General features: G+C 46.8%; 2 long non-coding RNA genes and 1 pseudogene across 2 annotated transcripts; all 3 read right to left on the reverse strand.

Moving 5' to 3' along the window:
• Nucleotides 1–3,189: 3,189 nt before the first annotated feature.
• On the reverse strand, nucleotides 3,190–7,789 carry LOC136539182 (uncharacterized). The gene is made up of 4 exons (XR_010779581.1): nucleotides 7,651–7,789; nucleotides 7,303–7,373; nucleotides 6,717–6,836; nucleotides 3,190–3,387 (listed from the first exon to the last, which is right to left on the reverse strand). It is a non-coding gene; the product is annotated as an uncharacterized lncRNA (long non-coding RNA).
• Nucleotides 7,790–7,952: 163 nt separating this feature from the next.
• On the reverse strand, nucleotides 7,953–8,497 carry LOC136540930 (uncharacterized). Its single transcript, XR_010780051.1, has 3 exons — nucleotides 8,366–8,497; nucleotides 8,191–8,283; nucleotides 7,953–8,084 (listed from the first exon to the last, which is right to left on the reverse strand). It is a non-coding gene; the product is annotated as an uncharacterized lncRNA (long non-coding RNA).
• A 2,278-nt stretch (nucleotides 8,498–10,775) lies between these two features.
• On the reverse strand, nucleotides 10,776–24,839 carry LOC136536765 (alpha-1,3-arabinosyltransferase XAT2-like; annotated as a pseudogene).
• Between the last annotated feature and the right edge of the window lie 518 nt (nucleotides 24,840–25,357).

The raw sequence follows: 25,357 nt of genomic DNA on the forward strand, positions 1-25,357 counted from the left end.
TTATACTTTCACTACATTTATGTGAAGACTCTGTCTTATTCATGATGTAATAAACACTTATGATGATACTACTTATAATTTGTCGGCTGATATGTGTGACTGATCTCTGGGCGCACATAAGATTTTGCATCTCATTTTATCCTTAAAATTGGGTGTGACAGCCCGGAAGCCTCACTTTCACCTTCTTACGCCCGAGTCGCCAGTGCTCCTCCTCTTTTCCTCTTCTTGTTCACCGCCGATTGCCTCTGCTCGCCAGCACAATTCATCGCGCCCATTTCACCTTAGTCCAATTGCTTGAGTACAGAGCTTCTCCATGCCTTGCGCTCCTTGCTGACCCATTTGCAGCATCTCTCCTATTCGGAATCGCCTGCGCGTGCTTCCCTCGCTGCGGTGACTCGCCATAGCCGCTGAGCACCACCAAGCCATGGCCAGCTTGCTTTGAACCTCCTCTCGCCACCCCATCTTTAGTTTTAGCTTCGCTTTGACTCCGTAATGCTCATCGACCTCTCATTTTTATCGCTATCGCATAGGTCACCCCAAAACGCCACCTCGCTGTAGGGTTCATGCCGTCGTGTCCGTGCTCAGCACCGACAATCGCCCTTGCTCCGCCTATACTTTGACCATCAGGACGGTCAGGTCAAGGTGAGCACCGCGGAGCTGTGCAGCACCTTAACTAGTTCGATTAGGGACCCTAGCGGCCAAAACATCATAGCACCGATGAGCTCTGCTCCGCCGTCTACAATGGCCGTGGCCGAGGTCGATAGGAACCCTAGCTCGCTCAACCATCACCGTGGTTAGGTCCGCTAGGTCGTGGGGAACGCGATGGTGATCTCCCCATCACCGGTGTCCTCGCCATCGGCTAGGTTCGCCACACCGAAGCACCACCATCCGCCATGGCTGGCGTCATGCTCATTGGGGTGTCCTTTTTGTTCACCAGTAACATGGTTGGGTGTAGGGGTTGACAGGGAGCACATCAGGGTCGTTCTCGTCGCCCGAGATCCCGCCGTAAGCGAGCTCTATCGCGTACCCACCGGTGGTGTCACGGTCAAGGCAGGGCTAGGTCAGGGTTGACTCTGGCCCCACGTGTCAGCGGCTGGGGTATGAGAGGGGTTGGTGAAAAATGAATTTCAACATTTATGTTTTTTGAGAAAATGCTTAAAAGTGTTGATTCTTATTTATTTCATAAGTAATTCTTAGAGCATGATAAAAATGTGAAATTTTATGGGTAGCTTTGTTATGAGATGTTCTACCATGGAAAAATATTAGTTGGTCATAATAAGTAATTTTGATATGCTTAAGAATTTCATCTTTTAATTATAAAATGCTCCTTATGTAATTTCTGTAGACAAAAATATTAATCCTGTGATCATGAAACTTTTTGTGTAAATGTTATGTGCTAATACCTACCTTCACAAAAAGTTTGGTACTATTTTGATAATTATAAATTGGTTAATTAATTTAAGTGTGTTTAAATGTCTTTTCTTTATTTAATAAATGCTAAAATAAATTAGATAAATACTTAAATGACTTTGGTATGTTTTATACTTTGATTGTGGACTTTGGAACACTCAAACCCCTATTGTTCCTTGGCAACTTAATTCTTTTCTTGATGTGCATGTAATCCACTTATTTTTGTAATAAATAAAATGGTTTAATAAGATGTTTAGTTTTATATGCTCTTTATAATGTTTATGAGTTAAGAAGATGTTAATCTATTGCTGGTCCATGTTAGTGTAATTACTTTCAAGATAAACAACTAATTAATAGTTAATTAACTAAAATGCTTTTATGATAACAACCCTAGTTCCTTGGTGAAGGAAAGTTGTACTCAACTTTCTTAAGTTTGTTAAGTTTCATTCATGCACTTGTATGTCTTCCATCATGCATCATGTCATGCATTCAATCATGTTAAGCAAGCATCATTTATTACGTGTAGTGCACGAGAGTGAGAAGGTTCGTGTTGATCAAGTTTCGGAGAAGGTCCATCCATCGGTGGTGTTGGCACCAAGTCTAACTCCTGTGATCCTCTGTGGAACTAACCTTCTCTGCAACATAGGCGGGACAAGGTTATGTCTTTGTCTAGGATATGGGTAATGTCTCGGTACGGAACATGAGATATGTCTCTGGTGGGTAAGCCTACGGGGATAGCTTGTTGTGCATCGTCCCGCCTATGTTGATTGAGGATCGTTCGTTGTAGGCTTGTGTGTGGTCGAGACTTTGCAGTACTGGCCACATACTCCGGTAAGCCTAATACCTTGACTATTCCATTATGGGAATGGACAACTGCGCACTAGGAGTGGAGAGACGATGAGAGTAGCGTGTACACATCCTGTGAATCCATCAGGAGTGGCGTAGGGACGTGGAGTACCGTGCTCTTGGGTAGCGCATGACCCGTTCATGTTTTGGGGGATCCGAGTGAAAGTTGATATATGTAGGTTTAGGGCATGCATATGTCATGTGGTAAGGAAACCCCAGCTAGGCCAAATTGATTCGAATCGCCGTTACTTCTCGGTTATGGAGACTCGATCCTCTGACCTGCATCGTAGTTGATCAATGACATGATGACACTGATGGTTACGAGCTGATATGGAATGAGGTGTGATGATAAAGAAGTGATTGATTTAGATCAGGTGCAAACTGGATCTACTCATAACCTAAACAAAGCTAAAACATCTACTAATCGAGGTCATGTCAGTGGGCTCGACATGGTCTGGCTGTCCCTTCTACCTTAGGTGCTTTAGCTAAGTGGTATCTATAGTTCTATTCACCTTTTGATCTCAAGTTTTTACTTGAATATGTTTTGTAAAACTAATAATGTAAGTCTTCCGTACTCCGATGTATAATATTTTTGTTCCAAATGTTTTAATGTTGTGGTAACTCCATGTTGATCCTGTATGAGTTGTAAAATGTGGATGATTCGGGATTCCCCGAGGACACCCGACAGACTACCGGGGTTATCTGACTCTCGTGTGTAGCAGTCAGAGGTCTTTAGAACAATGACATATACACGTGGGCCATATAATTTGGGTGGTTCTGCCACAATAACTGTGTCCTGCTCGGTGGATTTCTTCCTCCTATAGGAAGTGGAGATTACGCAACACTCGATCTCAGTCAAAATCAATGACAAATCGGACTGTAGAATCTAGACCCTTACATGAGTCTACGGACCCCAAGGAGATGCAGAAAAAATGATGTTCATGGACGAGATTAAATGGCGCTCAGACCTACAACGCAACCAAAATGGCTGCTACTCAGAAATTTCAATTTAATCTACAGAGCCAGGGACAAGAACAACACAAATGTCAACCGCACCTTGATGAGCTGCTTCAAATCAGTGCTGGATGACCTTGAGCTCAAGGAGCTTCACTTCCATGGACGGTGATTTACCTGGACAAACGAGACAGAGAATCCAATCATGACCAAGATGGACCACATCTTCTGCACCAAAGATTGGGAGTTGGCAAACACAGATTGTTTTGGTCAGGCAGTCAGCACCTCCATGTTTGATCACTACCCAATGCTACTCACTTGCTCACTCTTTTGACATATAAACAAAGGATTCAAATTTGAATCCTTCTGGACAAAGATGCCTGGCTTCAAAGAAGTGGTTCCACAAACTTGGACATGACAGGTTCACTCAAACGATAAGATCAGAATGCTACATATAAAACTTTGGAGAACAGCCCTAGTGTTAAAGGCTTGGAGTAAAAAAGAGGTGGGCATGCTGAAACAACAGGCAAACATTGCAAATGAGACCATATTTAGGCTAGACCAGGCATAGGAACAACGCCATCTGACTAGCGATGCGTCATCATTGAGAAGACTAGCCAAGCAGAGGGTAGTGAGGCTTGCAACGGTAAGGCGCACTCAAGTGAGGCAACGATCGCAGTTAGTCAGAATATAGCCGGGTGACACCAACACCCGACCATTCCATCTTAGAGCAAATGGGTGGAGATAGAAAAATTTCATCCGGCTCTAAACCTCGAGGACCGCATAGCCACGCACACCAAGACAAGGCTGAAATTCTTTACAACAACTACTTAATGATCTTCATGATAGTGCAACCAAGAGCGACATCCGTCAATGGGACCTCCTTGAATTGCAGTCACATGACCTCTAGCACCTTAGAATAGCAACTTTCATAGGACAAAGTCAAACGGGCTGTGTTTGAGGCTCTAGATGAGAAAGCACTAGGGCCCGACAACTTCATTGGACTCTTCTACAAAATAAGTTGGGAAATCGTCAAATTGGACCTACTCAATGCACTTCACCAACTCTTCAATCTTAGGGCAAACCAATGGAACCTGCTGAAATCGGCTGTTTTGTATTGATACCCAGAAAAGGAGGGAGCTAGTGCGGCAGCGAACTATAGGCCCATAAGCCTGATGCACAGTGTGGCTAAAATCATGTGCTAGTTACTACCATCTACAACCGAAGTTCCCTCAGTTAGTCTCCCAAAGGCAAAGTGCCTTCGTCAAAGTGCGTAAGACCCTAGACTATTTCGAAGACATACAAGGAGCTATCAATCACTTCCACAAAATCAAGACACTGATGATGTTCGTCAAGCTTGACATTGCTAGACATTTGGCAGTGTTCAATGGGCCGGGACTATATACTAGAAGTTTTTGCAGCGGTTGGGCTTTGGTAGTCTGGTCAACAACTAAGTCCAGAGTGCGGTTGAATGGCCAACCTGCAATTTAACACAGGCGGGGGTTGCGACAAGGGGACTCTCTGTCACCCATGCTCTTCATTCTTGCAATGGACCCCCTTCAGCAAGCACTAAACAAAAGCAACTGAAAGAGGACTACTGAATCCGATATGGACTTTGGGACAGTATTCCGCCAGGTCAGCATACAGCGCTGAGTTCTTTGGTGCATTTTCGGAACTCGACTGGAGCATCATTTGGAGATTTAGGGCAGAACACAAATGTCGTTTCTTCATTTGGCTTCTGCTCCAAAGGAAGTTACCAACGGCGAACTGAATCATCAATCAGGGAGGCCAGGCAAATCCAATCTATAAACACTGCTAGACAAGACAAGAATCACACCCACATGGTTGTCAATTGTTCATATGCAAAAGCGATTTGGCACCAAGTGAAAAGCTGGTCAGGACAACAGGGACTGCAACTAAACCAAGCTATGAGGAAGATCAATGACCGGTGGATAAGCCTAAACTCAAGAAGAGGAGCATAGGTAACGCACATAACGTGTAACTGTGAGCAACAATCATCATCTGCATAACTTGGAATCTGTGGAAGGAAAGATCAGAAAGGTGTTTGACAATAAAGCGCAAAATGAAAAAGCAGCTCCTTGCGGCAATAAAAGATGATATACGTGATCCCTGCCAGCTCCCTAAGAAGAGGGCTACTCCCTCCGTCATAGAATAGATGACGTTATGGGATGCGTGCAGGTCAAACTTTCTTAACTTTGACTAGGTTTATAAAAAAATATATGCAATATTTGTATCTCTAAGTAAGTTTATTATGAAAGTATATATTCAACGATCTATCTAATAATACTAATTATGTATTATAAATATTAATATTCTTTTATGTATAATTGGTCAAAGTTAAAAAAAAATTGAATTTTCGGGAAGCGAGAACGTCTTCTATTTTGGGATAGAGGGAGCATGTACTTATTCTCTTCTTTTCTTTCGTTCTTCTACCAGTAACCTTCAGCATGTCTGTTTGGCTGTGGCTTGTCGTAAACGATTGTAAATTTTCAGCCTGAACAGTATTTTTCTCTCACACAAACCAGCCAGCAGTACTTCTTCACGAACCAACAACGATACGAACCAGCCAACCGAACAGGCTGCTTGTCGATCCTTCATCTATTCCTTTTCTTACAGTTTTGTACCATACTCTCTCACAACTATATGAAAAGGCAGAGCACCTGCCTTTGATGCTCAAAAACTAAATTTGAAGTCTTGTTTTTTTTTCTTTCCACACTACACTTCTTCTGATTTTTTTAGTTAAGAAAAAACTTGTATTCGCAGTCTTGGTACATCTCAATAATTCTGAACATTTCTACAGCTACTGCTCTTGTAGTTCATTTTAGTTTTATCCCGAGTCAAATTTGCCTAAGTTTAATTAGGTTTTAAAAAAATATGTCGATTGTTAGCTAGTTCAAATAAGGGCTTTTTATCTGTATGGCCCTGGGAAAAATGGCTCTTCCTTGTATGGTCTTTTTTTGAACTTACTTGTATGGCCCTAAAATGAAATTTCATTCCTTCTATGGCCTTCCGTACATTTTTATCACTTGACAGTGTTAAGTCGAGGGTAAAATGACCGTTTTACCCTTGGCAAAAAAAATATAGAGTTTTGTTTGTTTGTTGTATACTAATGGCCATGCACGTGCGTATGGTTATTACGGGCTCATATACTTGGCCGTGTAATTATTAAAAACAATGGTATATATAATTGAAATACAAGAGAGATAAATAGGATAAAGTATATGATTTATTAAATTGAGTTGAGTGATTTAATACCTAAATAATGTAGAAATTGGGATTATTAAATTGAGTTGAGTGATTTATTACCTAAATAATGTAGATAATTAGGATTTAAGGTCCTTCTTTAATATTATGAAAACAAGTTACTTTGCACTGATCATATATATATGGCATAATTAGCAGAAATAAATTATAACATGAATACATATTATTCTGATAAGACAAATGTAATCAAACATGAAAATAAATAAGTTAATTTAACATACCTTTGTCACAACCGTAGAACATCCATGTACACAATAGTTTCTGTCCTCTTTCTAGTGAGATCAATAGCTTTCTTTTGGCTAAACCTCATATACTCTTGCGTGGAACACCTTTTGACAACACTGTTTTAGAAATACAACCATTATTGATGTATCTATTTTTTATATCATATTTTACGAAACAAAGAAGTGAGCAGCATATTTATGATCAGAAAAATGATCTGTAAATATTATATTTATAAACTTTAACCTAATAACCTAATCAGGTCAGAGATAGATGGACAGATTGGCTTATTGAAGAAAGCATTGGATACTCAAGAAGGAACTCAAATTGGTGGCCATTGATGATGCACAATTTTCATAGAAACTCAAATTTTCAGTTTCACCTTGAAACTATTTATCCTATCTGATGATCAATATAGATGAATACAAATATTATCAAACCTAGTCTATTCTATTCTAAAAAAACTAGTCTATTCTAGAATGTTATCAAACTAAATAGCAAAACATTAGTAAGTTAAAATTTGCAACAATCTATACATGTAGTTTACTGACTTATGGTAATGTCAACACAACAGATACATCATACATCGACGGTGAGGTGCAGTCCATGGAGTAGGTTTTAGTGCAGAGACGTGGCCCCTAAAGAAGGCGAGACATCTGAAACATAAGCCATCCATCAGAGATACATAGGAACCAATCAAAGAGTAGAATGTTTAATCCCATGGATAACCATCTTGTAATACAAGTTTTCATTTGAAATAGAATAAATTTTTCGGTAATTTCAGTAACATTTAAAAGCTACCAAGAAATGCTCTGCTTCATCGAGCAAACTTCTTCTGCTACAGAATAATTTTGATTATCTAGAATTTCTGAACTTAATACATCAAAATATACCATGCACACCACCCACGAACGCTGGGCGTGGAACGCCTACCTCGCCGGATCAAACGGATCGGCTTCAGAGTCTGAAGTTTTCAGCAAGCAGAACAGCATGTTTAACGTGCGCTGTGTATCAGGTGGCCGCGAAAGTAGGCCTGGATGATGGCGGCCGCAGCATGGTCCCTGGAGAACTCCTGGTTGCCAGCTCCGTTGCAGGCTCCGGATGCCTAATGGATGGAAAGAAATGAACCTAAGTTCACCTTCTTAGGCGAGTTCAACAGATCTGCATGTCTAGTAAGCGCATTACTCACAGTGCAAGGGGATGGGAAAGGAGGTGGCAAAGAACCCCCACAAAGCGGGGTACCATCCTCTTGGTCAGCATAAATAGAGAATAAAGTATCTGGTGAATAACCTAGCAGCTTTTCGGCCTCTTCAACAGTTTCGATGCAGTTTTCAGCATAGACACCAGCATGATCTCCAGTCTCATATCTAGATAGGTAAATAGGACTCATCAGCAATCTGAAGTCCAATTTTAACAATAGTGCATGACTGCATGTCTCAGAATTAAGAGATTGATTTAACCCAATATACTTACTTTAGGCCAGTTTAAGCAATATCAAACTCTAAATGAATGCAGGATCGATCAGAAGCTGGTGTATGAAGCTCTCCCCGCACAGCCACATTTACTCTGCAAGAAAAGCACGATCTGCATCAGCTCATACACAGCCAAATTTCCAGGCATATGAAAGTAAGAAAAAAAAAATCCATACCTGCAAGGACGTTGAATGTCATAGACAGCATGCCCATTATTGAGATCAAAAGTCTTGTTAATGTACATGGCATACCAGGCATTAAAGTCATCCTCAATGCACTGATCATCATCTCCGAGACCAACAGGAACGATACGTTTGGCACCTAGATGAGATGTCAATGGACACGAATTAGTTACGCTCGACGGTTCGTCCCACGCAGGCGTTAGGTGGTGTCTCGGTTCGCTTCCAGCCGTCGTGGGGTGCGCATGAGGACGACGACATGGTGGCAGCGGCGACGAGGGCATGGAGACGGAGGGATTCAGGGCTTGTGAACTTCTTACTCAGATTGCATCTGTGAAGTATGGATTGCAGTCTTGCAGATTGTGGCCGCCGTGATTCAAGTCTGATCACCTGCTCGTCAATCAGGGATTCAGGGCTTGTGAACTTCGTACTCAGATTGTATTTGAATCTTGCAGATTGTGGCTGTGTAGTACTCAGCAACACGAGGTGATCGATGGGAGAGGGTAGGGGCGTGATGACTCACTCCGTGAGGGAAAGAGTCACTGAAGGAAGAGAGGAGGCGACGAGATGGGGAATAGGTGTATAGGCGGGTGGGTAAGTTTTTCCGTGGAAAAAAAACAGAGTGCCGATGATACACAAGAGACAGACACTGCATAAACGTTTACAAGTTTTACGGCCAGGTCCAGTTGTCAGATTAAGTTGGAAATTTTAAATACATTAGATATAATTTTAATGTAGATCTAAGGGACAAGAGCTTAGGTGGGCAGGAATATTAGGGTGAAAGATTATTTTCAATTTCTTCGCTCTTTTATAGTATAGATATAGATATAAATTTGAAGTAATATTAAGCAATTAATAAATTCACACATAACATTACATAATAGAACACATAATCAAATACACAAATATATTGCAATAAAATGAGCTTATCAAATACATAATTTTTTTTATAAACATATTGTAATTAATCATAGGTTGACTCGTTAATTGTTCATAAATCCACCGTAGTTTCAATGTCACCTAGAAAAGAACGGGGGCAGCTCTCGTATCTGAGGCTGCAGCTTCCGCCCAGGAACAAGCACACTGCCGCCCTCCGGTGCGGACGCCTCCTGGCCAGCAGCTGCTTAATGGCGGCCTCGAGGCTACGCCTTGCAGTCCCCGCGCGCCGGAGAGGTCCTTGGTGCACTGCGCCATGGCGCGCGGCGTCCTCCCAAGCGGCGAGATGCCCGCGGAGTAGCGGAGGGTGCAGGCGTCTAGCCAGATGACGGCGTCCGTCATGGACGCGCATGCAGAGGCGCCACGCGTGGGACCGCGCGGATGGGATGCACGGCGCGCTCCACGTATTTTTGAAATGCAAATTAAATAAATACAAATGCAAAACCATAAAAAAAAATACAAATTGCATATAAAAATGGCAGATAATTTCTATGAAAGGCAAATTGGAAGAAATTCAAATAAATAAAATCAAACATACAAAAAAAGAAGATTGCAGATAATTTCTATGAAAGACAAATTGAAAGAAATTCAAAATAAATCAAATCAAACATAAAAAAGAAGATTGCAGATAATTTCTATGAAAGGTAAATTGGAAGAAATTCAAATAAAACAAATCAAACATACATAAAAAAAGCCAAAAAAAGATCAAATAACTATTCGAGTAGTTTTAACCATTCTCATTTACAAATACTAAAATCAATTTACAGAACACAAAATTTACACCCAACCAAAAATAGTAAAATATGATATAATGAGATGTAATCAGCCCTGCTAAACGAATAAATCTAGTACATGCATGGATCAATGTTGGGGACAAATTTGTAGCGTGGGTCCCGGTCTGTTTTCCAGGGAATCATCTGCATGCATGAGGCGTGGAACACGAGGTGGGCGGCGTTGTAGCATGCACATGCAGCAAGGGACAGCATGCACGTCTGTTGTCCGTGTCTCCACTCTCCACCGCGCATGGTCCCAGGCGGCAGGCGCCCAACCATCCTGGCCCCGCGACCGCAGGTGCATGCTGTGCGTTGGTTGCGCGTCATCGACGGCTCTAAAATCGAGTGATCGCAAACGCCAAAACACTCGAGCGTCTTTTAACTTTAACAAAAAAAAGTTCATACAAGAAAGATCCACTTTTCAAAGGCCTTACAGGTAAAAAGCTCTTCAAATAAATGCTATATCAAAATATATTTCATAAAAGATTAATCAAGCTAATTGGATGTTGATGTTTGTTTAATTTTCTATAAACTTGGTTAAAATTAATTTTTTTTACATAGGATAACATAAAATAAGCTACAATTTAGAATTGAGAGAGTAGTATTTAATTAGGTAACCTGAGTATCCAGAAAAAAGAAGAGCAGAAAATTGCACATTTTATCATCTCACATCAACCACCCAATTATTGATGCCTACTCTACTCCGTCGTGATGGACTGGTACAGTTGCTTCATGAACCCTCTGAATCGGTCGATGGCTACGATGACGTGCTGTCCGTTGATGAAGATGTTCCACATCTTGTCAAATCCTTGGCGATGTATGGAGAGCGGGTCGGTAAACACGGCGTGGTCGCGGGGTAGCTCTCCTTCAACGAGGTCTCCTCCGCCGTGGCCTCGTACTCAAGATAGCGGAGTCCCATGTCTGGCACCGGGTCTCCGTAGGAATGCCGGCACGCCCACTTGAGCTCGCCCCACGGGATGATCCGCACCACCGTGGCGTTGTGAGGCAGGAACAGCATGTTGGCCAGCCCAGCACCGTGCACGCCCATGAGCACGTCGCAGGAGTTGACCATCCCAGGGAACCGCTCCAGGCCACTGACATCGTCTGGTCCCGCAGCTACCACCTCGAAGCCCACGTCGGCCGTGGCGGCGATGGCGTCGGCTTTATTCTTGAGCTGCCTCGAGTTGCGGCGCAGGATCATGACGAGCCGAGGATTCCGCCCGGCGCTCCAGCTCACGGGCGTCGCCCGTGGCCGCTGCAGCGAGTAGGCGGAGCGGATGAAGTCCCGGAAGCTCACCATTGTGTAGCCCTTGTGGGAGAGACCCGGGACGATGCCCAGCTCCTTGTGACTCTCCAGCCCGACATGAGCCGACGAGAAGCAGCGCACGGTGTCCTCAGACTCAGAATCCAAGTCTATGACTCGGTAGCTGGACAGTGCGGCGAGGATGGCCTTGTACTTGGCGATCCACTTGGGCTCGTAGTCGGTGGCGAGCAGCTGGATGTGGCCATTGTACTCTCGGGCCGTCAGGTAGACTGGGACGATCACGTCAGTCATCACGTGGAAGAAGTTCTTGTTGTAGCCGCCGGTAGAGAAAACCACTGCTGGCACGTCGTGCCGAACCGAGCACTGCGGTGGTTGTCGATAAAAGATGCTTGACGGTTCACTGAGGGGTTTATCATAGAGGTGCGCATAATCAGGAATAAGAAGGCAACAAAGACACAAGAGTTAGACAGATTCGGGCCGTCAGCATGACGTAATACCCTACTCATGTGGTCTGTTGGTTTGTATCGGCTATCGTATGATATTGCGTGTGTTTTGAGGGAGTCCCTGCCCGTCTTATATAGTCTGGAGGGCAGGGTTACAAGTCGGTTAGATCTAAGAGATAACCGGTAAGTAATAACAGATTACATGAATCATGTGATCGAACGTATTCTAACAGATCTCGTAGTATCTTCGGGATATCGACCTTGATGTCTTTGCGGTGCACGCCGAGCAGTGCCGTGCACAGTAGGACTTCGTCTTGTGGGCTGGACCGCCCCTGAAAGCGCAGCCCATGTAGTCTTCTTTGGGTATCCGGGGTTGTACCCCCCACAGCTAGTCCCCGAGCGTCTTGTATCCGCTGTGCAACGCCGTCTTGAGCTTGTCCGAGCAGGTGTGAACAAAGCTGAGCAGTCAACTTATAGTCCGACCACCTAATGAGTCGCCGAGCAGTTGTGAACCGTCATCGAGCAGAGTATCCCAAGTAAGGGTCGCTAGAAGGATGTAAGGAGCTTAAGTTCAAAAGCGAAAATTATCTCGTTGTGAACCAAGTGTGCCCACTTAGAGTCCGACCACGAGAAAAAGGAGATAATAATCTTCAACTTCAGGAGACATGGAGTCTTCCAGATTAAAGAAAACACACTCACCGCAAGGTGAAGTGTGCCCACTTATTCTCCGAGCCTGACAGTAGGTGACGTAGTCACCTGGTGCCAGGGTCTAGAAAAGTAGAAGAAAAACCGAAGACTAGCTGAGCAGGCAACCAGTCCCCGGGCGTAGCCCTAAAATGAAAAGCGCACATTCACCGCAAGGTAAAGTGTGCCCACTTAGTCCCTGAGCCTAACAGTAGCTGACGAGGTCACATGGTGCCAGGGTTAGAAACAGCAGTAACCAAAAAGTCCCTAGTATGGTGAGAAGACGAATCATAATGATGATGTAGTCCCCGAGCCATAAGTGGAAATCTCGGATAAATCAAGAAGTGCCGATTACTCAAATCATGGAGAAAAAGCCAGAGTAATGGCTGTACAGTAGAAATTACTGAGCCTTGATGACATTGCGGAGAAGTCGGTGAATATTCGGTATGCAGTTCCAAGTTGCGTCGAAAGATGGGTGATATGGGCTGCAGTTACGCGAAAGCCCAGATAACGGCCCACCACGCCGCTTCGGGGAATTCGGAAAGGCATAAATCATGGTGCGGTTTCCTAAAAACTCTTGAATGCGAAAAGTGGAGGATGCCTTTATAACTACATCGCCGCACTCCACGCTCCCACCTTTGCCACTCCACCACTTCGTCTTCCTCCTCAGCCCTCGTGCTTCCCGATTCGCATTTACACGCGCTCCGCCACTAGGGCTAGAAAGCTTGCGCAAAGGAAACAGTTCCAATCTAGATCTGAGGGATGGCGCCGAAGAGGGGAGGTGGTAACCTAAAGAAGGCGGCCACTGGGATGAGCCGTGACAAGGAATGGGTGCCAAAACTCATGGGAGAGACAGAGCTCAACCAGATGGTGGAGGTGGGCGTTCTTCTTGACCGTGTCATCGTCGGATGGCGTCCGACCGACAGTGAGCCCTATCCGATGCCACACCGACAAAGTCATAGTATTCGAGGATTACTTCTGGCGTGGATTAGGACTTCCAGTACATCCTTTCGTGCGGGATCTGTTGGAGTTCTAGAGAGTGAGCTTGTGCAATGTGCATCCAAACACCATTTTGCACATTGCTGTGTTTATCCATTTCTGCGAGGCGTATCTTGGCATTCTTCCCCACTTCAATCTTTTCTGACACCTGTTCTGGCTGAAGAAGAAGGGCGGGGGCGGTTCCAAGGTGGTCGGCGGTGTGTATCTACAGCTCCGCAATGGGATGGCGGGCGAGTACATTACTATGCCGTTGAATACCTCGCTGAAGGGGTGAAATGCCAGGTGGTTCTACATGAAGCAGAGTCATCCTACCATTCGGTGCGACATCGACCAAATTCCGGAGAACCAGAAGAGCTAGTCGGAGAAACCGATCAGTGCTGATATGGATCAAGTGAAGGAGCTCCTCGGGCTTATAAATGGCATGAAGATGAACGGAGTGGTGGTGGCGGTGAGCTTCATAGTGCGCCGCATCTAGCCCTACAAGGAGAGGACCCATCCGGGCTTTGACTTCAAGGGAGATACTGACGGCACTCGGGAGAGGACAGAGAGACTAACGAAGGAGGTTGTGCTACGTCAGGCTACTGAACTATTTGCTCCAAATGTGCCGTTCAGCGTGCTAGGGCAGCCGAGAGCCTTTAACTGCACAAACCCACCTCCATAGGTGAAAATCTTGATTGTTGTTCCTGATGCTTTTTATCCTATGCCGGTGTCAAGCAGTGAAGTGATTCGCTTGTGGAAAGATCCATTTGCAGGAATGGGCGCCGGTTCAGAACCGTCTACCGGGAAGCTGATGTGCAAGTATCTTTGCCTTGGGATCAGTAGCTTTCTGATTTTTATAGTTGTGGTGACCAATGAGTTGATATGATGTAGAACGGGGCGGGTGGAGGATCTGAACCCTTTGGGCCAGACTAGTGAGCAACCGAGGGTTGTTCCTAGTGTGGAGACAATGCCGACAGACTCCGCCCTAGAGTCCCTAGGCGCTCGGCGGTTTGCGGAGGAGTCGACCACCATTGCTGGTGGAGTTGAAGGCGGAGAGCGGTTGGCGACGATGGCGGGCGAGTCGGCGGAGACGCCAGGAGCAATGGCAAGAGTCGTCGAGTCTTCGGAGGCGAAGGCGGGAGCTACCGATGTCGTGCTGGAGTCTAGGGCGTAGAGGTCGACAGCATCAGAGGAGCAAGCGATGCGCCTGGAGATGCCATAGGGCATGGCCGATTGCTTCATGCGGCCAGCACAGAGCCCCTAGGGAGCGCCACCAGCTGTGGAGGAAGAGGATAAGGTCGAGGAGATTGAGCGTAAAGAATCATGACCTCAAGCCATCCACATACTCCGCAAGCAAGGGGATGAAGTTGTGGTCGTGGAGGAGGAGGATACCTCTAGGGAGGTGAAGAGGCTACGGTCCACCCTTTCCACAGCCATGAAGTAAATTGAGGTTATTATTGCATCGGCAATGTCCGTCTTTAGCGTTGGAGAATAAGGTCATTTACAATCTTGGTGCTTTGCAGGGCACAACGTGAACTGCCGTATAGCGTACGGCAGTAGCTGATCAAGAGGATGGAGCCCCTCACCGAGGAGAACATGAAGCTGAAGGAGGCAATGAAACTGATGGAGAAAAACATCCATAGGGCCCAGCACGAAAGAGATCTTGCTGAATCAAACACGAGGGACCTAGAGTACCAAAAGGGCGCCTTATCTGAGCAGCTGAAGACCATCTCCGAGCAGCTGGAGCACACCTCCGAGTAGTTGAGAAGCACCTTTGAGCAGCTGGGGCGCACCTCCGAGCAGCTAAAGAGCATCTCTGAACAGAAGAAAGGTATTCCAGGTCGGTGAGTTTATTCTGCATTGCTGAACAGTCTTGATGTTACTGATGATCGTCATGCTTGTAGAGCAAGATGTAGAGCGCTAGTTGTGTCAAGTCATCGGTCAACTCCAAGAGGAGAAGGAGAATGCATCTGGGCGAGTGGAGAAACTGGCCGAGGATCTAGAAGGTGAGTAGTTCGTGGTCGGAGTTGTTGCTGATATGATTGCTTCATTTTAACGAATCCCTTTGGTGTCTGCAGAATACCATCGAAGGACTAGGGCACAGTTCGACGTGCTGGAGCTGGAGGTGCAAACCCAGAGGGGAAAACTCGATGTCATGGTGGCTAGAGTCAAGCCGGTGCTTGACTATATCGATATGGAGGTAGCTCCTTAGCCCGACGACAGGCCACCATGTCCGGACGCCATCATCGACAGGTGCAAAGCGGCGTGGGAGAACTTCAAGAGCTTCAACCATGACCCCAGTATCTCCGTCATGACACACACCCTAGCGGTGGTCCGGTCTCACTACCCTGCCATCAATCTTCGAGCAATAGGGGCCAGATTCGCCAGAGGGATGGGTGTGACGAAGCAGGAGCAGCTGAAGGATGAGGTAGAGGACGCGACGAAGAGTCTAGCCGGTGATGTCAATCTATTCGGCAAGGCAGACGGTGAAGGACAAACCTGAGTGGAGAGGAACCTGTATGGAACATCTAGAGAGGAGAGTTAGATGCACTAGGGCATAATTAAACATTTATGTATTTGTATAAATGTTGTATGTAAATGACATGTGCATGTTTAGGTGGCTTGCTGTGAAAAAGATGTTGTTTAACCTAACGCATTTATACGTGGTATAAGTAGCGTCCGAGCAGTTAGTTCGTTACTGCACTCTTGGCCTTGGCTAGCTTGTATTCCATAACGTCGAGCGCTGGAGTCCGTGCACGTGTAGGAGGAACAGACGTGACCGAGGAACCATAGCTGACCACCCATAACATAGAGCGTGGAGCCCGTGCACGTGTAGGAGGAACAGACGTGACCGAGGAACCATAGTCGACCACCCATAACGCAAAGCGCGGAGCCCGTAGCACATGTAGGGAGAGATCGGAGACAGGGTTTTCTCCAAAGAACATAGAACGGAACATGTGTTGCTCGATGGTTGGTGGAATATCTTAAATATATTTTAGTATGGAGAAACATGGTAGAGCATTTATGGAGATCACATATAATTGTCGAAGTTTGTTAAGGAGTAGCTTAGAGCTGGAGACCGTAAATGGAGATTAAACTGAAGTGGAGAAATAGTGGAGACAAATTATGGTGACAAAAACTTTATTCATCATGAAGTGGAGAGTACATATCTGGAGCGTTTCAAGGATAGAAACGTATAAGGTGCTTGATGTGCCACGAATTGGGGATATCGACTCCTTCCATGTCACATAGCAGGTAGGACCCTGGTCGGGTAACCTCTTTGACCACGTAAGGCCCTTCCCAGGGGGAGGAGAGTGATGAGGACATGACCTCCATACATATGACCATGCTTGGAGAACCATATGGAGATCAAGGAGATCAGCGAGGGTGTCCTAAGCATGAAGGAGGCCCGAAGCTCATCCGGTTTGAGTCACCAAGGTGGAGGCCCAAATCAAGTTCGAGTCCATCTCGGCCTCTAGGACCAGTCTGCCTTAAACTGGTCACCCAGGACGCATCCAGACTCTGTTTTCGATGATCCACATATGGATGGAAAGATAATTGGATAAGGAAGCTAACCCAATTGGTCTCACATCAGAATCCCTTCGGAATCAATAGGAATAATCAAAACAAGTCAGCGTCCAGAATCTATCAGGGTGCTGCGACACCGTCTTTTGGTCCGTTGGACCGTGTATCGTGTTTGGGCCCATTAGGGGGCACGTCCAGGGGGTGACACCCAAGACTCTATAAATACCAGCCATCGCTCTCCTTAGGGTTTGGGTTTTATTTAGTTCTTGATTTCCTCGTGAAACAGACATTGTTTTGCTGCAACTGTGCCACCAAGGCTGCTTGCTGTGAACCAGGGCCCTAGTTCTTGATCTTGTTCGCCTATGGCGATTAGTCCTTTCAAATAAAGACTTGAACTCCATCTTGTTATCATAAGCCTCATATTTATTTGCAATTTCAGATTGCGTTCATCCTGTTCTTGCTTGTGTTCTTGATTCACTTGCCGGAAAGCCTTCTCGGCGAGGTCAATCACGTTCGCGTGGTTGACAACCAATGGAGCAGTGGTGTAACGGTTGCGGGGGTCCCAATCAATCTTGGTTCGAAGCCTAGATCATGAATGTTGAGTCTCCACCAATCGATGCTATCATACCTTTCGGAAGATCGGGCCTTGTCTACATCAGAGAGCTTATGCATCCCTTCGGTTTTTTTGCTTTCTGCGGAGAACGAGGTCGCCGACCACAAATGAACGACCTTTGATATTGCGATTGTAGTATCTTCGCATGCCTTCTAGGTATTTGACCGTGTGGATGCAAGTGATTAGGTGTTCTTCTTTGGCCCTGTCGACGTCCTCTGTCCGAATAGTTATGGCTTGCTCTTCATTATAATACTCTACTCTAGGTGCTCAGAAGGCAATGTCCGTGCGGAATACGGCCTCTGAGCCATAGACCAAAAAATATGGAGACACATCGGTGTTGCGACTAGCTTGAATGTGCAGTCCCTAGACCACAGCTGGGAGCTCTTTGAGCCATCTACCTGGATGCTTTTCCTCTTTCTGGTATAGTCTCTTTTTGAGGGCATCGAGGATCATGCCGTTTGCCCATTCGACCTAGCCGTTTGCTCTAGGATGGGCAATAGAGACATATTTGACGGAGATGCATCAGTCTTCGTAGAAGTCCCAAAAATGGTGACCAGTGAATGTAGTTCTGAGGTCGGTGTTAATGCTGTTTAGGAGACTAAATCTATGAATGATATCTTCGAAGAGTTCAACTGCCTTCTTTGCGGTGGCCAAAATAAGCGGCTTGTATTTGATCCACTTGGAGAATTTGTCAATGGTGATGTATACGTATTGAAAACCGCCTGGTGCAGGCTTGAAAGGCCCAATCATGTCCAGTCCCCAGCATGCAAAAGGCCAAGAAGTTGGGATGGTCGGCAATTCCTGCACCGGCATGTGTATTTGCTTGGCGAAAAATTGACATCCTTCACAATATCGAACGAGGTCTTCTGCATTGGTGATGGCCATGGGCCAGTAAAAACCAGCTTAGAAAGCTTTGCCGACTAGGTTTCTGGAGGCCACGTGGTTGCCATAAGAGCTAGAGTGAATTTCAAGTAATAGTTTCACTCCCTCTTCTTGGGTGATGCATTTCTGCAGTATCCTTTCCTTGGCGCTTTTTCCCATCAAGTTCCCATCCATTAGTATGTAATGCTTGCTACGACGGATGAGGCATTCTGTTTCAATCTTATCGGTGGGTACATCGACGCTGGTGAGGTACTTGATGAACTATTCCCTCCAATCTATGGCTAGCGAAGGTACTGCATGTACCAGCTGCTCGATGGGGGGATTTCTTGTACTTCCTTCTCTTCCTTAATAGATGGCGTAAAGAGGTCTTGAACGAAGACCCTAGGTGGAATCGTAGTGCGAGAAGAGCCTATCTTAGATAGGTGGTCGACGAGCTGATTTTGGTCTCGTACCACGTGGTGGTACTCGATACCATAGAACTTTCCTTTGAGTTTCCTGATCTTGGCACATTATGCGCCCATCTTCTTAGCAGAACATGACCAATCTTTGTTGACTTGGTTGATGACCAGCGTGGAGTCTCTGTATACCATGAGGCGTTTGTCGCCGAGCTCGACGGCTATACGAAGTCCATGGAGACATGCTTCATACTCCGCGGCATTGTTGGAGGCTAGAAAATGAATTCGGAGAACATAATGGAGCTTGTCCTTAGTTGGAGTGATGAACAAAATGCCAGCACCAACACCGTTGATGTTGAGGGTGCCGTCGAAATACATTATCTAGTGCTCGGGGCAAGTAGCGATGATGGGCTCCTAGATCTCAGTCTACTCAGCGATGAAGTCAGCCTGCGCCTACGACTTAATGGTAGGTCTACTTCTGAATTCTATGGAGTAAGTGCCGAGCTCGACTGCCCACTTGATGATATGGCCATTGGCCTCTTTTTTATGGAGAATGTCCCCTAGAGGAAACCGGTGACCACGACGATCTTGTAGTACTCAAAGTAATGGTGGAGCTTGCGCGACGTGACCAGGATGACATATAATTGCTTCTGGACCTGAGGGTAATGAGTTTTGGACTCATTAAGAACCTCATTGATGAAGTAGACCGGCCGTTGCACCTTATAGGCGTGCCTGGCTTCCTCGCGCTCAACGACGATAGCTATGCTAATGACGTGAGAGGTGGCGACAATGTAGATCAATAGGGTTTCATCTGGTCGAGGCACCATCATGATTGGAGGCTTCATTAGAAATAGCTTGAGCTGCTCGAAGGCCGTATCAGCCTCCTTTGACCAGGAAAAGGGTTCGGAGGCCTTGAGTAATTTGAAGAACGGTAGTCCCTTTTCACCGAGGCGTGATATAAAGCGGCTGATAGCAGCCATGCATCCTATGAGCTTCTGTATGTCCTTCACGTAGGTTGGCCATTTCATGTTGGTAACGGTGGAGACTTTGTTGGGGTTGGGTTCGATATCGCGGGCGCTGACGATGTAGCCTAGGAGTATGCCGGATGGAACTCCAAAGATGCACTTTGAAGGGTTCAACTTCCATCTATATCTTTTTAGGTTGGTGAATGTTTCTTTGAGGTCGGCGATGAGATTGTCAGTGGTTTTGGACTTGACGACCACATCGTCAATGTAAGCTTCAACGTTGCGGCCTATCTGTTGGTCAAGGCACATTTGGATAGCCCTTTGGTAAGTCGCTCGGGCATTTTTGAGACTGAAGGACTTGGTGGTATAGCAATACGCACCGAAAGGCATGATGAATGATGTTTTGATCTGGTCATCCTCTTTGAGAGATATCTGGTGATAGCCAGAGTAACAGTCGAGGAAGGAGAGGAGTTCACAGCCGGCGGTGGAGTCTACAACCTCATCTATCCGAGGCAGACCAAAGGGGTCTTTAGGGCAGTGTTTGTTGAGATTAGTGTAATCAATGCACATTCTCCATTCTTTATTCTTTTTTTAAACAAGAACTGGATTTGCTAACCACTTAGGATGATACACTTCTTTAATAAATCTGGCAGCTAGGAGCCGTTTTATTTCTACCCTAATAGCCTCCTTATCTGGCATGAATCGTTGGAGTTTCTACTTGATCGGTCTGGCGATCGGCAAGACATTCAAGGAGTGCTCGATCTTCTCCCATGGTACCCCCGACATGTCTGTAGGTTTCCAAGCAAACACAATGGTGTTGGCACGTAGGAAGAAGATGAGCGCGCTTTCCTATTTGGGGTTGAGATGAGCCACAATCTTGATGGTCTTGGTGGGGTCGTCGAGGCCGAGGTCGACCTCCTTCGTTTCCTTGGACTTGGCGAAGGCACGTGGAGGCTCCAGCGCTGGGATCTCCAGGTCATCGATGGGCACCGTCTTGGAGTTGGTGACCACGCTAGCCATCTGGATTGAGAGGTCGGTGGCTTCGACGAGGGTGAGACTCTCTATTTCATAGGCGTAGGTGATGGAGAGGCTAGCCCGTAGAGCCAGAACTCCTACAGGTGAAGGCATCTTCAACACCAGATAGGCATAATGCGGTATGGCCATGAACTTGGCCAGAGCTGGCCGACCAAGTATGGCGTGGTAGGCGGTGTTGAAGTCGGCGATGTAGAAGTTGATGTGCTCGACACGGTAGTTGCTAGCCGTGTCAAATCATACCGGGAGGGTGATCTCTCCAAGCGGTTTGGATGCCTTGCCAGGTACCACGCCTCAAAAGGAGGAGTTGGAGGGAGTGAGATCTTCTATTCCAAGGCCTAGCTCCTTTAGGGCTCCAGCGAAGAGGAGGTTCAGAGCGTTCCGCCATCGATGAGTACTTTCCTGAAGATTACTTTCTTGATAGTGGAATCAAGGACGAGGGGGAAATGCCCTATGTAAGGGATGTCTATCCACTAATCGGCCCTGCTAAAGGTGATGGGGACCTCAGACCAGGGGTGATAGCTAGGGTTGGTAATGGCGTCTTCTGTGTTGACGGCGAGCACCCGCCGAGCGATGAGCTTTCAATCTCTTCTACTCTCGGTGGTGGTGAGGCCCCCAAAGATGGTGGCAAAAACTTTGTCATGATCCTAGAAGGCGTTGTTGTTGTTCCCAGGTGGTCGGCGACCTCTAGCTTCATCATCATTGTCGCCGTCCTTCTTTTTGGCCCGAAACTCCTTAGCCAAGCCAAGGCAGTCCTTCATCTTGTGCTTGCTGTTCTTGTGGAGGGGGCACGGGCCTTCGAGGATCTTCTTGTACTGCTCATCGTAGTTGCGCTTGGCACGAGGTTCATCAACGGCGGCGATGATGTGGTCTGGTCGGTGGCGGCAATATTTACCAGCTTTGGACCCTTCCGGCCGATCACGGCCACTGTCCTGATGGTGGTCGTGGTCATCGTAGCGGCGGTCACTGTGGCGTCATTCGTAGGGGCGCTCATCGCTACGGCGAGCTAGGCGATGAGTGCCTGCATCCTCGTTGAAGCAAACTTTGGCCTCCTCGGCATTGGCATACTGATTGGTGGTCATGATCATCTCGCCAATCCCCTTTGGCGGCTTAAGATTGAATTTGGAGCGAAGGTCACGGTGATGGAGTCCTCGAACAAAGGCGGTGATGACTTCTACTTCCGTGATATAGCTACGGAGGAGCTTGGACGGTTTCTGGTAGATGCAATTCAGATTGTTGTTGGTGCCCGGCTGACTACACGTAGCCATGTAGTTGTCGGTGAAGACTTTCTTGAACTATTCCAAAGATCCAATGGAATCCAGGGCGAGGCTCGTGAGCCAGTTCATCGTGGTTGGCGTGAGCATGATGGAAAGATAGTTTGCCATGACACTGGTATCTCCCCCGACGGTGCGCACAGCGGCGGCATAAGCTTGTAGCCACTGTGTGGGATTCATCCACCCCTCATAGGGCTTGACCCTAGTGATTTTGAAACCATGGGGCCACTGGAGTGTTTGGAGTGCCCTTGTGAATGGTCAGGGCCCTTTGGGATCAGCACCGTCATGATCTGCGGCATTGCCGGCGTTGAGTGGCTAGAGGGCTGCGTCCGGGTTACCGAACTCTTGCTCGTATTCTTGACGCCGGCATACTTCCTCTTCATGGCGAGAGAAATGGTGCCCGTCGATATGACGTCGCGCGTCCCAGAGATTGTTGATGTGCGCTCGGACATCTTGGTCGACTTCTTGGTCATGTTGGCGAAGGTAGTCGATGCGGTTTCTCCTAGCCCCCCTAGAGGGTTGTCCATCATCATGCTATTGGTCGGTGAAAGAGCTTCAGCTGGGGCAGCGATTGGATCTTGGCGCGGCAGATCGGCGAATCGAGCTTGTTGAGTAGGAAGGTCTCCGATCCTGACGGATGTCGTTGACTTGGTAGTACACCACTTTAAGCATGGCGGCGACCTTGGCGACTTCTAGCGTTTGCTCGAGCCGAGCGAGCTCATTAGCAGCCACGGCCAAGTTGGCGCTTGAAGTCTTGTAGACATCGTGGCCGTCGACATGGACAGATTCATCATCGAGGTTGCGGCGGAGTGGGCGTGGCCTCCCTTTCGAGTCGAGTTGTTCTTCGTTGCGAGCAGCCTCGGCAAGCACAATGGCGGCCTCATTTGCTCGGCGCTGCGCATGGTTGGCGTTTCTGTTTACACGAGCGGCGCGGTCCTCGTCGGTTTCCCCATCCCGTGGGGGGCTATCGATGCTGACATTGAAAATCCCGCCTCCTCGGAAGGGTGGGAAAAGAGGTTGAACGGCGGCGGTTTCGGCGACAGTCTCCATAGAGCCCTGTGACTCGGAGTCTGGGTTTTCCTCCAGGATGGTTTGGAGGGATGCTTTGGGACGTCGGTCGATTTACAGCATGTTGACAGTCGGCGAGAGCTGTTCGGCGATCTGATCGGCGAGAGGATAGATGTCTCCCACCTAGTCAGTGAATTTGCCCCTTAGGGCATTTTTGTAGGAGGCGACGATGCTGGTGAGCCCAAAGGTTAGGGCCGTAACCCCTGGAGTTTTCTAATCAGCCTCCGATAGATCGGAATCGGAGGGTGGTCGGCACTGACCCAGAGTGGTCAGAGCCGATTCTGTGATGGAGAGGCAGTCAGCGAGCTTCTGACCAACCTGATCGTGATCAGATCATCATTGTTGAGTTGCTTCCTCGGGTAGTGGGGGAGCAGGCGGCGAGTTGCTGGTGAAGATGACCTCGAAGGCGGTTTCGAGATCGGATCTGCTGTTGCAGGTGCCGGTGTGGTCGGCGCAGAATCGATCTGCACCGAATCGATGATCTCTCCGTCTCCGTCAGCATTGATGACCCAGGAGATCGATCTGACCGTAAAGATCTGGCCGGGCTTTGGGGAGGACGAAGAGCCTTCAAAACGTACCATCTTGTTCATCATGGAAATAGCACGCACACCCCTACCTGGCGCGCCAACTGTCAACAAAAGATGCTCGGCAGTCCACCGAGGGGTATCACACGATGATAAATTTATCGTAGAGGTGCGCATAATCAAGAACAAGAAGGCAACAGAGACACAAGAGTTAGACAGGTTCGGGTCGTCAGCACGACGTAATACCCTACTCCTGTGGTCTGTTGGTTTGTATTGACTATCGTACGATATTGCGTGTGTTTTGAGGGGGTCTCTGCCCACCTTATATAGTATGAGGGGTAGTATTACAAGTCGGTTAGATCTAGGAGATAACCGGTAAATAATAACAGATTACATGAATCATGAGATCGAACGTATCCTAACAGATCTCGTAGTATCTTCGAGATATCGTCCTTGATGTCTTGCGGTGCACGCCGAGCAGTGTCGTGCACCGTAGGTCTTCATCTTGTGGACTGTACCATCCCTGGGAGCATAGCTATATAGTGTGCAGTGGGTATCCGGAGTTGTATCCCACAGTGGTGGTGGGTCGTAGGCACCGCTGGCGGACGGGACCGCATGGTGACCTCACGAACCAGCAGCATCACCTGGTCCTCCCACTTTCGTGCACACGGGCGGAGCTTGATCGTCGCATTTTCCGGACGGTAGGTGGACGCCGAGACGACGTACACAGTGGCGGATTTGCCATGGATGCGCAAGTCGCCTTCCATGCTGCAGGTGTCGGACTGATGATTGCTGAAGTTGCAGGTCAACTTGCTGCTTATTATTGGCGGTGCTGCCACAGCTGCAAATTAAATTAAATTTAATTTTTAGATAATGAATGGGCTGCAAATTAAATCAGGGAAAGAGTCCTTCAATTCATTATTCAATCGGTGGTGGTCTTAGCTAGCTAGCTAGTATTCCGTAGCAATATAATGCAAGTAGCGCGTGCAGGCCGCACTGCACTGTACGAACTAACTAATGTAGTCTTATTAGTCGTTCTGGCACATGTGGCCTTTGGTTCTGCAGAAAATGTATAGTAACTAATTACCTTTCGTCGTATCGACGTTGCTGGTCATCCCCTGTGTTGATGTTGATGCCGCAGAAGGCGGTGACCCGTCCATCCAATCTGAATTTCAGCCTGTTCGTTTATTGATTTCAGTCAGCCATGGTATAATGTTTTTTTTCACAACAAATCAGCACCAGCCGAGCTTATCAGCCTAGAAATCAATCAGCGAACAGACTGTTTGAATGGAATGCCACATGGCACGTATTTTTGTTAATACATGCATATCGAGGAAGACAAGTGAAACACTACTAACATAACATAACTGACGTAGTGCAGTTGTTTTTTCTTTCCAGATCTTTGACAATATTCTACAGCTGCTTTGCTTCTAACTGCGCTATGCAAGTGGCTGCTTCTGCTGCCATCTTTTTGCTATCCATACCATGAATACAGAGGTGAACTATTCAACGTACTCTGTCAAAATTTAGATTACGTAAAAGTGTTCCGTGTACAAACTTAGCTCAGCAAACTAAAGAATGGATGCTTGTGAACCATTTCAGCCATGACTTTGGGAAATCTGGTGTCCTTATT

Source organism: Miscanthus floridulus, chromosome 2 (genome assembly GCF_019320115.1).
Source record: "Miscanthus floridulus cultivar M001 chromosome 2, ASM1932011v1, whole genome shotgun sequence".
Classification (NCBI taxonomy): Eukaryota; Viridiplantae; Streptophyta; class Magnoliopsida; order Poales; family Poaceae; genus Miscanthus; species Miscanthus floridulus.